The 12,922-nt window shown below is 46.5% G+C and overlaps 1 protein-coding gene across 4 annotated transcripts in view; it reads left to right on the forward strand.

Annotated features, from left to right (window-relative positions):
• RERE (arginine-glutamic acid dipeptide repeats) overlaps positions 1 to 12,922 on the forward strand; it is a 221,527-nt gene that overhangs the window by 41,326 nt on the left and 167,279 nt on the right. The window contains exon 1 of one of the 4 annotated variants that reach the window (XM_065696873.1): positions 5,669 to 5,856. The exons of the other annotated variants lie outside the window; for them this stretch is intronic. The gene's annotated coding sequence lies outside the window, so the exon portion shown is untranslated. Of the gene's footprint in view, positions 1 to 5,668; positions 5,857 to 12,922 lie in introns of those variants that run through there. 4 annotated transcript variants of the gene reach the window in all.

The following is a 12,922-nucleotide window of genomic DNA, read 5'->3' on the forward strand; positions in this document are numbered from 1 at the left end:
CACAGCGACCCGGGGTGGTTTTACTTTCCTACTGTGACAGAAATGCTGTGTGCATCCGAGATGCTGTGTGAAAATAACTGCCCAGATTGCTTCCAAAGGCACGCAGGCTGGAGTTATGTAGCACTTTCTGTCCTTGAAGTCTCTGCCCCCATCCTTCAGCTGAATGATGCACTGACCTGCAGTAATTGCTTGGCTGCATCATCTGGATAGGCTGAGAAGGAACTCTGAGGCAACCTGTGGTTTTACCCATCACAAGCAGTAAGCACAACAGGGCACAGGTCTTGGGATTTACTTGTTTGCTTTGGAGGATTTTTGTCTGTGTTTGCGCATGGCTTTGAGACTTGTGCCTCTTGTCGAGTGGAGTTTGGTCCAAAGGTGTGACCTTACAGGGGTGGCAAAGGAGTTGCTCGTGACAGGTATAGCAAAGGCACCTAAAATTCTTGGGGCCAAGAGTGATTAAAACCAGGTTGAGGTTCCTCAGTATTCCCTATGCTTGATGGGATCCTCCTTTCCCAGAACATTCATGTGGTGCCAGTTTTCAATAGTGACCTGTAAGGACTTAAAGCTTGAATGGATTATGTTGAAGCAATAATAACACATAAGTACGGAGAAGGAGTCATAGTTCTTGAACCGTGAAATGCATGATGGTGATGTAATTCAGTTGAGCAGGTTATAGATTAGGTACTGCTTGGGGGGAAAAACACTTACCCCAAACAGAAAACAATCAAAACAAAGATAAACCACCCAAAAGATCCAACCCAACAAGAATCCCCAAGCCCTCTGAAGGTTCGTGGCCTGTATAAAGGGTACAGATTCCATCTGGGAATTCGAGAGAGGAAGGAAATGGTTGATCCACACTTCAGCAGTTATACATGTGCTGATTTTATAAGGAGTGCTGCCTGCTGTATATGTAAACGTGGTGAGGAAGTGGCCAGGACTCTGTTTAACTGTGTGTGGAGTCTTATAGTCTCCTTTGGCTTGGATTACAGAATGAAATGGCCTTTTGATTATGTTGAAGCAATAATAACATTGCACTGAATTTCCTCTTCGAGATTACATTGTAGTAGTGTGGAAAAGCACTCTGGTATAACCGTGGAGCAAGTTGTGGCTGAATTAGTGCTGTAGCAAGAGGCTGCTCATAACTCAGTGCGTGTTTCCTGTTGAGTACTCTCATGTGCTCACAGATCTGCAAGTGTAGACAAGACTTTCTCTGCTTTAAAGGAGCTTGTGTGTAGACAGTGGTAACTGTCTTGTCAAGAGCTGGGTATCAGTTACTTCCAGCTGTGTTTATACTTACAAAGCAGTGCATTCTTTGCAAAGGAATCAAACATCACCTCCAACCTGACCCAAGGTCTTGTGTTTGGAATAGGTAGAGCCTGGGAGCTTTGATGCTGAATTGAAAACAAACAGAAAAGGGTAACAAATACTCCGTGCTCCTGTTGGGAGCAATTAGGAGGTGACCTTTCCCACTAGTAGCCCAGCCTACACTTCCTCTCCTGTGCTGAGGAATCTTCACTTGACTGTTGGCCTCGGGAATCTTCTAGCTTAATTTTCAGCTTGAACTGCTTCTGCCGGAGGGTTTTTGTTTTACCGGAGCCCTCTCTGTTGTTCTGGCCGAGAATTTATGTGCTGAGGGTGAAAGGGAAACTTGTGATGAGGGCTGGAATTCAGTGACACGCATGAAAAACAGCGCTGCGGTGATATTAAGCCATTAGCTTGCTCTCTGTGAACCTACTCCCTTCCTCTCCCCCCTACCCAATGCCAAATGCAAAGCGCGAGCTTGATTTATGTGGAGCTCTGAAGACAGTGTTAAGTCCCCTTTTAAAAATAGGTTCAGCTTAGCAGGGGTTTAATGCGTTACACTTGTTGCTTGCCTTAGCTGGGAAGTCGTGTTGTATTAGCTTTTAGAAAACACTTGTCATGATCACCTCTCCATGTGTTCTTTAAGGTAGGTTTAAGGCTTCTTCTGGTACAGTTTGTGCAAGCCAGGTGGTGTATTTGAAGCTGCCTTTTTAAAGTGAACTGGATGAGTGAACTGCCTGGCTTCCGAGCTGCTTTGAAGTGTCTGTGGGATCTCCTTGTCTTGGATGTCTCTTAAAAGAAGTTAATTTACCCATTCAGTGTGTATAATCTCATTAAGCCTGTTTACGGTTAGTCTGTGTTGCAAGTGTATACATATCGGGTAGACCTGAAATTGCTCCTTTGGAGCAGTTTTTCTAGAGGGTGAAATGTTTATGCCTTCTTGATGGCTAATTCTGTCAGGAGAAATGGAGGATGCTGCTGATCGATAGATCTGGTGGCTTGGAGGGAGCAGAACTATTTAATATTCCTCAGATTTGGATGCCTGTGGTTAATACTGTACAAATACAGGAGGACTCTTGTGCAAAGCAATGAATTACTCGTGTTTGTTACCAGTCTAGAAAGCAGCACATTTTACAGCCCTTTGAAGATACGCTGTCACCTCAGTGCTCCATCTTTCACGAGCTGCAGTGCATAGGTACAGTACACACAGTGTTATAGGATTCCCAGAAAGCCCTAAAAACCGAAACCTGGGAGTTAATGGGTGCTTTGCAGTCTTTAGCTCTGAGAGGGTGTACCTGCATGTATGTGTACGTGCCTTTAAGCAAAGTCAGCGAGTACTGATAGCAACTCGAAGCCTTGTTACTGTTATTGCCCAAATTTCCAGCTTCTGCTGTTTATTGCCATGACCTTAATGTTTCTTCAGCTAGGTGTTCTATTTAATTATAATGTTTATAACAAATACCAGCTCCCTTGGCTGTGTGCTTAGGCCTGTAGCATGCGGAGAGCACTGTGCTTGTGACCGCATCCCTTGTCTCGGTTCATTATCTGTTAATGGTACTCAACATGACAGGCTTGTTTTGATAAATGGAGGCTGCCAGGAAAACTGGGCTGGATTTTGCAGGCAATGGAATTGAGCTCGATTTTCATTGTGCAACACCAGAGCGAACACCACAACGCGTTGCGAGAGGTCTGGTAGCACTTGTTCCAAAGCTGTCGCGCACCGAGTTGCTGCTCAAGCCCACTCTAAGGTCGCATTCTCCGGGGTCTGTTTGCCTAATGCTTGTGGAGGAGCTTTTGCTTGAGTAGTCTTGATGGGTCTGTGTATGTATAACTCACTTCCCCCCCTTTCTCAGACATGCATGCTTTTAGTATCGATATTAAAAGCAATGCTGTTGTAAGTATAATGTGGTGACCAGTGCGTTTTGTGACCAAGAAAAGATTGTAATCTCTTGCAATCCATTTCCAAAAGACAAGATGAAAAGTCCCTGTTGCAAAATGGAGCTCGAGGCTGTACTGTGTGCATGGTTGTTATTTCAGTCTATGAAATGGGGGCAGGTCTCCGTATCTCCTAGGAAAGCCAATTAGTGAAAGTTCACTTGTTTCTGCTGTCGGTGATTGAATGCTGTAGCTGTTGTGTTCATTCAAGAATCTCCGATATGCCGTATCAAAACAGATGGGACTTGAGATGATCTCACTGCCATCCACCGCGCTGCTGAATTCCAAAGTTGGGTTGCGTTGGATTTGCAAGACGGTGTCTGAGATTCAAGCATACTCTGCAGTTCCCTTGCTGTGTTCCAAGTACTGGATGCTCTGTTCTGCACTGCTTGAACAAATCTCATCCTATGGGATACAAAACATTCTGTGTAGATACTTTGTAGTGTCATTTGAGAGTGTTTTTCCCCTATGTACTGACTGTCAGGGTTTGTGATCCAAGTGCTGGGTCTTCTGCCCTAAAAGGATAAGGAGTTTCCGAACCAATAGCATCAAGTAGGGCATTTTTCAGATAAATAGAACCTGGCCCGAATTAACTTTCTGCTGGAAAACTCTTTTGGAAGGTGTTAGGAGAAAACACTGATTTAAACACACACTGGAGCTGAAGTTCCCGTCTATGATTTGCCAGGTATCAGGCCCCATTCGGTTAGGAAATGGCAGTGAGGATAAATGCAGTGCGGTTGATTTGTACTGGTTTGGGGATCGAATCTCAGCTCCTGGTGGGTTTGGAGCTCTCACTCTCACACAGTGACTTGGTTACAAAGCTGATTTCGAACCTGGTCTTGGCAAGCTGGGCTCTGGTTCAGAAGCTGTTGTAGGATGAGTATCACGAGTGTGCTGTGATCAGTTTGTATCGATCAGAGCAGCCTTGCAATGAGGCAGGGGCATTAGAATTTCTAATCAGCTGCTTCAGCTGCGTTACTGGGTTTAGGGACCTACTTCTAGGTAGCAGAATAGATTTGGAAGTTGGATCTTTGTCTCCTGAAGGACTCTTGTGCTGGAGTACAAAGCATGGTAGGAAAATCTATGGATAAATAGAGGGGAAATCTAAATCTACAAATAATTAGCAGCATCTGGAGAGACTAAGTTGGCAGACAGTACTTGAGGGTGTTGCTGTAATTAACTGGGACTGTGAACCTGGATTATTTTCTTCTTAAGCTTGGCTTTGGAAAACCAGCTCTGAGAAGGTGTACGCCCTTATTCCATAGGTAACACACTACTGCCTGGCTAGGAAATGGATTCGCTTGGCAGGGGAAGAAAGAGACCGTTGCCCTCAGGTAATGGATTGCATAGATGACTTGTTTTGCATGCTGTTCTGCAAGGGAAATAGCACAGCTTTGCTCTGAAATGAAGTGGGTACTGGCAGCTGAAAGGTCACGGCTGTGGTGGTGAAGAGACGTTGTCAGACTCAGGTTTGCAGGAAACGGCGTAGTAAGAGATAAAGATTCGTTATTTTAAAGATGGCCAATTAAATGCAATTAAAAGGGCCGGGTTTTGCTGAGCGGATGAATTTCTGCCTCTGATGGGGGTAGGGAAGACGTCGGAGAGAGGGCTTTAAACAAAATGGCTTACTAATTGAATACACCGCGGCGCAACCCTCGTGTGGAAGTGTCTCTTAAGGTAAAGGAGCGCCACTGCCCAGGCAGCTCCTTCTCTGCCGCGTGTGGGGATGCAGCCCCTGCACTCCGCCATCCCCGGCCGCAGCTCCGCGATGGGGTTGGGATGGACGGGACGGGTCGGGTCGAGGCACCGTGTCCCCGCACCGTGTCCCCGCACCGTGTCCCCGCACCGTGTCCCGCACCGTGTCCCGCACCGTGTGTGTCCCCGCACCGTGTCCCGCACCGTGTGTGTCCCCGCACCGTGTCCCGCACCGTGTGTGTCCCCGCACCGTGTCCCGCACCGTGTCCCCGCACCGTGTCCCCGCACCGTGTCCCGCACCGTGTCCCGCACCGTGTCCCCGCACCGTGTCCCGCACCGTGTCCCGCACCGTGTCCCGCTCGCTGCCGTCCATCAGCCACGGGCTCCCGGGGAGGAGGCGGGGCTCTGTGCGCGTGCCTGCGCCCCGCCGCGTGCACCGGCCGGGGGGGGTAGGGGGGGGTTAAGGGGGGGGGGATCGGAGCCGGGCCGGGCCGGTGCGTGCGGGGCTCACGCTGTGGGGCGGGCGGGCGGACGGAGGGGGGCTCCGCGCCGGGTTTTCCCCCTTGCCGCTGCCTACCCGGGGCCGGGCGGGGGCCGCGCTGCCGAGGGGGTGGTGGGTTCGAGCCCGCGCTCCGCCGCTTGCTCCGCGCCCCGGCCCAGCTGCTGGCGGCGCGGCGGAGGGGGCCTCCTTTTGTTCGCCGGCTGCGCCGCCTCGTCGCCCCCCCGGGCCCCGTTTCCTGCCGGCCTCTGCCCTCCCCTTCGCCGGGTCCGCCGCTGGGCACCGGCTTCCCCCGCTCCGCTTCCACTTCTTCCACTCCCCACCGCCTCCCCGCACGCTGCGGGGGGAGGAGGACGGGTCCGCCGGGGTCAGGCTGGGGCTGCAGGCGAGCGGTGACCGGAGGGTGCCTTCGGGGCTGGCGGTGGGTGAGTGCCCCCTCGGTGCCGGGAGCGGCGGGACGGGGTGGGGTGGGGGGGGAGGCTCGGAGCCGCTGTTGAAACGACGGGTTTGGGGCGGTGGAGCGGGTCTGCAGCCCGGGTGACTGGTGCCTGACACAGAGGAGTTGAATTCCAAGAGGGAATTTGTTAGGGTTGCTCTTAAAGTTGACTAATTGTTACCGAGCCAATGATAACACAGAAAGCGCCTGGATGGAGGAAAAAGCCTTAATTCGCTCTTCCCCTTTAGGTTATTCCAGTTATTTTTCCGTTCAGAAAGAATTGGATCTGCTCGGTAGGTGAGGCGATAGTTTTTATTGGCCTTGGGAAGTTCAAGGCGCTGTAGGGACGGAAGGGTTCTCTCCATACCAAACGCTTGTGCATCCCGCTGTGCTTGTTGAGACCCTCCTTGTCCTAAATAGAAGCAGTTCAAGGCAGTGCTGTGCTTAATTCTGTGTTTTATGTAAGTAAATGAGATAAGGAGATGAGGATTGCATTTTCCGCATGCTGAAAGTACTTTTTCCCAGCGCTTGATAACGTGGAATGCCTTTGAAGTACTAATTGGTACGGTGTGTGGTGTGACTGTTCCCCTTTTTTAGCGATGTTTAATCGTGTTTTAAGATCGTGACAGCAGACCTGCTTGCCCACTTTGTTTCCTGAGGAAGAAACCAGCTCTGCTTTGTTTTGCCGTTGGTTTTAAGCTCCTCTTGAGTCCATGCGGCTTTGCTTGGCATGGGGCATTGTGTGGCTGCTGGCCTCTCGCTGCCATATGGGCCGCTTCTAACCGAGTGTGCATGGAGATGGCAGTTGACTTCATTTATTGTTGCTTTCAAAGTTCACGTTAGGCATGAAGTGGAGAATAGGATCTATGGAGTGTAGTTTCCAGTGCTCCACCAATATGTTTCTTCTGGGAAGTCGGTTGAAAGTAAACTGGATTTAAAACCCTGCAGACGAATGCTGTTCCAATGTAAAGCCGTTAATCTGCAGGCAATTAGTTCCAGACGTGAGACAACTCTGCGTTTGTCTGGTTTTGTTCTTGCAGGCAGTCGCGTTTTGGAGTCCTTGTGCCTACTGCCTATCGCCAGAGACGGTTTAGATGCTTAACAGCAAGTTGAGAATGGTGTTAGGAGCAGCCTTTGAAAGCTTTTATTTGTTTTTCCAGCCCTGTAATTTAGCAGTGTTTAAACTATTTTATAAAGATCTCTGGGACCGGTGAGAGGTGGTTTGGAGTCCAGAGCACTTGAGTGTGTATTGTACCCTGGCAGGCAGCTCTCAAATGCCATTTGATCTGGCTGCTCGCTGGAGCTGATGAGGATTACCCAGTCCCCCCTCGCTGTTCGATGCATCAGCCAGTGCTCAGTAGTGTATTTTAAGACATAAACTGCGTGTTTTCACTTTAAACATCTTTCCAGAGAAAGGCAGCTAAGAATGTGCCTTGTTTTGCGGTTAGGATTTATGAATTGAGGCGAGGGCTGACGTAATGTATCCTACCACTTCCTTTGTGTGTGTTTTATAGTTGATAGTGCTTTGTTTTACTTAAAATAGCCAGGACTCTCTCCTTAAATCCTTTTTCTTCTCTGTGCTGTGGCCTTCAGTATAAGCAGGGGGCTTGAGCAAGTTGTGTGTGATCGTGGCTCTTGGAGGAAATGGTTCCTTCCTTTTGTCACTCAGGTTCAATGAATCGCCTGTATGCGAAGTAGATGAGACTTTAATTTTAATTACCATAATGATGTGGACAGCTGTTCCCTCGGAATGCATCGGCTCCCGTAGCAGTTTTACTACAGGTCGTAGAGAATCTCTTGGTGTGTTTCTCAACCCCCTGCCATTGCGTACTTCTATTTACATAAGGGTGACAAGATGGGGCTTTTGTTTCCTGATGTGAGTGGTTAATAGCTCATCTGTGGGAGAGCTTTGTTTGCATTTTTGGGTGTGGGAAAGAGAATAAGCTATTTATTTTTGAGCTAATCCTAAACCTGCTTGGTTCTTGGGCTGAGGGGGTTACGCTACCTCTTGTTTTGTTTAAGAGTAGCCATAAGGGATCCTCACCTTGCTAATCTTACAGGGTGAATGATGTTTTTCCTTTCCTTTCCCCTCTTAAATGAGTTCCTGCCGTATTGATTGACCTGTGTGTAAGTGAAGCACTTAAAGGGTGATTGTGCTGTCTACCTGGAAGAAAAAACCCGCAACAAACCTGCTTTTAAAGTGTAGAAACAAGGCCTTTCTTTTTGGCACCTGCGGTAATGTTCATAGTGTGAAACTTTGATTTAATGGACTAAATTTCATCAGGTGAGGAAACTATTCAGATCTTCACAAACTCAGTGGAGTAACCTCAGCATCAACTCAAAGTACAGCCTGATACTGAGCTGTACCCAGATACTGAGGGCCTAAATTAACTGCTTGGTGGTATTTCATGGGGCTCTGAGTGTTAGGTCAGTGTGCATATGGTAATCTAACTCTGTTCTGGGACTTGTTCAAGTGATCCAGAGAGATGGTGATGATGCTGTGTATGCTGAATTAGGAGTGAAACCAGTTTGTAAGCCACTGAAAACCAGTATGTCAGTAACTCACAGATATATATATATGGGCATCATGGTGTTTCACCTGGAATCCAGTTAATGGTAGAAAAACAATTCTGAAGGCAGACTGTAGAAATAGGATTGTGTTGAGATTATCATGAAATGCTGTTTTGGCCAAATGATTTTCAAGTTAAGGATTCATTAGCCTGGGCTCTGGCAGATGGGGAGGGATTAGGTGGTGTTGCTGGAGTTGTTAGTCCCTAGTGATTGGTCTTGTCCCTACAGCGGCCGTCATCACCCCAAGGCCCAAAGCAGTGGTATCTAAATCATGAGTGGAACTTGGATTTGAAGTGCCACTGCTCTCAGCCACATGTGTTTAGCTCAACTGATTCTGCTTTAGCTGAATGCACTGGGCAGAAGACAAAAGGGATTCAGGAGCCGAGTTGCGAGTGCTCTGAGAGCTCTTCCTTAGGGGTGTGACTGGTGCTGGGGGTGGTTGTTGGTTTACTTGGCTCCGTAGGTAAAAGATCTGTAAAACCTATTCTAGGTGTTAGGAAGCATGAATTCCGTATAGCTGTGGTGTTTGATGCAAGCACTCTGCACTTTGATCTCTATAAAGGCCACAGGGTAGCTTTGGCTGCTTTACTAAAGTGGTGGCTTACAGATGTGATGGGGTCAGTCCGCAAGCCTGCGTATTAGTTCTGTTAATTGTCGTGAGCTGTAATATGTTGGCCAAGATGTCCACTTCTTGCTTGGATTTTCTCTTCACCTCCTGTGTCAGATCAGTAGCTGACTAACAAGAACAGAATGGCTCCAGTTAGCATTTGAAGAGTAAATAAGAGAAATTGCCGGAGATGGCCAGAATAGAAAGCTACCTGATACTCTGATGTGAATCTTTAATATTGATAGTCGACTGCATGAATCTTTAAACAAAGTTCTTCATCTCTGTGTGCGGAACAGTGAACATCGCTTCACAAACAGCTCTGTGGAAGGGGCAGCGGAAGTGGCTGTGGTGTATGAAGGGAGGTTCTTCCAGTTTGCTGGTCTTTGTATCGCTGAGCTGCATGTGCTATGGATAGAAGCGTTCGGTGTAATGATGATTCCCAAAGTAAGATGGGCAGGCGTTTTCTTGGAGTAATTTACTAGCCAATAACATGGAGATTAATGTGCAAGTATTTTCTAATGTAAGATGGTTACAGAAGGGGTGTTTTAGGGAAGCAGGGCAGTGACAGGGAAGCTGGAATCACAGCTGGCATAGTGCAGACTGTCGTGTCAACTGCACCCTGCTTAGCCTTGCTCCTTGCTTTCCTATTTCTCATGTTGGTGTGTGTATTTCTCCCAGAACAGATTCCTCCGTTCCTAAAGAAATCAAAAGCCTCTATAATGATATAATACTCTCAATAAAGTAACAAAGGGACAGGACCCATGAAAAACTTCCTATAAAGCAGTTTTCAGTCAGTGAAAATATCGCGCAGCATCTTTAACTGGATCAGAGGGAAATCTGGTTTTTCTACTTCAGCTTTCTTAACAGAAGTGAAATTCTTTCCAGAAGAGTGGAGGAAAATATTCCCAAGTTTGCCTGGGGTAGCGGTTTGAGTTCTGACCTTTGGATGCAAAGTGAGAACAAATAGTGTTGAAAAACGTCAATGATTAAAACAAGCTGGCCTTCTTTAGGAAACTGTTTTGTCAAGTTTTGCCAGGAAAAGGTCTGGGTGATTGGATAAACATTTTACTACTGGAATAAATAGTATTTGATTGTGATGGGGAGATTTTCTTCAAACCACATGGGGGTTTTTTATATATAATGGTGGGGTTGGAATTCAGGCTTTTTCTAATGTTAGCAATAGCACGGAAGAAATGGTGGCTGTAAATTTAGCATTAACAGCGTAGCTGAATACTTCTCTTGGGAAGTCATGGCAAATTCTGAAAGCAAACTTGGTTTGATTAGGCTTTCTCTGGCAATGGATATCACTCCCATTTTCATACGGGATGCCAATACAGTGTGAAATAACAAGTCTGGAACCCATTAGTGTCAGTTCCTAAAAGTTAGATACTTGCAGCTAGTTCAGGCTTTTCTTTCCCTTTTTTATGTAATGAACTGACTGTAAAAAGCTGTGTGATAGGAAAATACTTACCTAAAACCAATGGATCTTGGTATGGATACATTGCTGCCTCTCTAATGCCAATGCCAATGTTTTGTACATGTAGCAACGTTGCTCTTAAGCGGCAATTTGATTTTTCTTGAAACTAGCAATGAAACAATTGCTTTGGCTTTGACACTGTTTTCTTTGTGAGTTTGCTTATTTGTAGAGATCAGAAGGAGTTGTTTCTTGAAATAAAGCTATTTTCTGTTAATAGGCAATAGGCGTTTCAGCAGCATCTGGAATCTAAGTTCTTATTCTGTTTGGATGCTTAACATTAAAAGCACTTAGTTTGAATGTTATTGTCACGTTTTGGGTGTTAATCCTGCGTTGGAAGATCAGGGCCCCTGTTTTGGTCGTTGTTATTGGGAACTGGAGGAAGTTTTGCCATGCATTGGCTATATCAATCCATAGTTCTGTCATCTCTGTTCTTGTTCACCCAGCGAAGAGAGTGATGGCAACTTACAAATGACATAGCTTTACGTTCCTGCTTTACTGGGGAGGCTTCAGCCTGTTAATCTAATCAGCCTACAAAATCAACACAGTTACTTAAACCAGGACTAACATGTTAGTCCTGGCTATGAGAAGCTCACAGGCTTTCTGTGCTTGCGGTATGTTGCTTGGGGAACTGCAGCAACCCAACAGAGAGCAGTAGGTATTTGAACCTGAGCACAAGTGGGACCTGGAAACAGTGATTTGTGGGGTTTTTTTTCAGGTGAAATTCCTTGGATTTAGTCAGTGACTGATGACTAAAAGTGCCCTCAGCAGATAGTTAAATTACAAGACAACGTGACAATGACTGAGCCTTAAGACTCAGTGTCATTCAAGCACTGAAGGTTGGGGACTTTCTTGTTTAAGGAAGCTTGACATAGCAAGAGATCCCTGTAGAATTTCCTCTGCCAGGCAGTCAAAACATACTGTATTTGCTCCATTTCCTATTGAAGTCTAACAAGTGAGCCGAAAATCAGATTTCCCTTTCCTGATAATAAAGCTATTCCTTTGCGATTAGAGCTGGAAATGGATTTCTTTTATATTTATATATATACACACACACACCTGCTTATTAACTGAATGCTCTTCAGCAATCGTGTGTGCTGGTTTGTGTGAGGAGGAAGAGCATATCTAACCTGAGTGTTTAATACTGACTGTTGTAATTGGCTTAAAGTTGGAGACGTAGCCTGTGCTTGTGCAAAGTCTGGTATAAAAGAGTTAAGAGCAGCCCAAGGTTATTAGATCATTTGGAAACTGATTACCCTTTCACAGCGTAATAAAGTAATTATGAATAGTGTATGAAAATTGGTAGCAGTCTGTTTCAACATTATGACTGCCTGTCTTTAAAAGGAATTGCATTGTCCTCTTTGGTGTTGATCTTACGATTTGCATATTCAGAGCATGTTAGATATTTGCCACTTGCAGCTGTAAATGGTAAGTAGCATTTAAAACCCCAAATTATGCCATCTGTTTGTATAGGTTTTCTGTGAGGTTTTTCGGCTCCTGGTAATATTTCACCTTGGGTCTGTTCCCTTTAGAATAGTACATGCCAGTGTTGCTAAGGGAATTTGAAATACGTTGTGGTTTCAATTGGAAGGGTTCTTTTATGAATGGATGTAGTAGCTGCAACTTCATCTGTTGATAATGTATTTCTGTGCAGCCCTGATGTAAGAAAAGGTGGTGTTAGGGAAGAAACAGTCGTGATGCTCTATTTTTATCTCAAGTAGCACATGATCAAATGCTCGAGTACATGGGGAATATCAGTGTGAATTTTAAAGATCAAAATAAAAGGTAACCTGACTTTGTGCACAGATGAGGTCTGTGGCTTTGAGTGATGCAATTGGTGACTAAAATACTGTTAATGTGAAAAAGAATTATGGAATCCCAGTCTGGTTTGGGTTGAAGGGACCTTAAAGCTCATCCAGTTCCAACCCCTGCCATGGGGACACCTTCCACTAGAGGAGCTTGCTCCAAGCCCCTGTGTCCAGCCTGGCCTTGAACACTGCCAGGGATGGGGCAGCCACAGCTCCTCTGGGCACCCTGTGCCAGCGCCTCAGCACCCTCATAGGGAAGAACTTGTGCCCATGATTTCTAAATCATTACCGGAACAGTTTATGTTGGAATTGTTTGTTCTCTGTGGGCTTCCTTTAGCAGTCCCCTCCCTGCGGGCAGGATGTGTTAGCTGCCCTTGAGGCAGTTGGTGATTCACTGGAATTTAGCAGCATGCCCTGGTTACAGGTACCACGTTGGGTCTTATTCTGGTGGAGTGATAATGAGGGTGGAGAAGAGCACGCAGTAACCTCCTGCATCATGTCACTTCTGTCTGCCTGTCCTTGGGGGTCAGAGTCTGTATTCGAGGGACTCATTTAATTGTCTGAAGTTTGCCTTAGAAAGACGTGGAACTCCCTG

The sequence above is a fragment of the Lathamus discolor genome, chromosome 16, assembly GCF_037157495.1.
Source record: "Lathamus discolor isolate bLatDis1 chromosome 16, bLatDis1.hap1, whole genome shotgun sequence".
Lineage (NCBI taxonomy): Eukaryota > Metazoa > Chordata > Aves > Psittaciformes > Psittacidae > Lathamus > Lathamus discolor.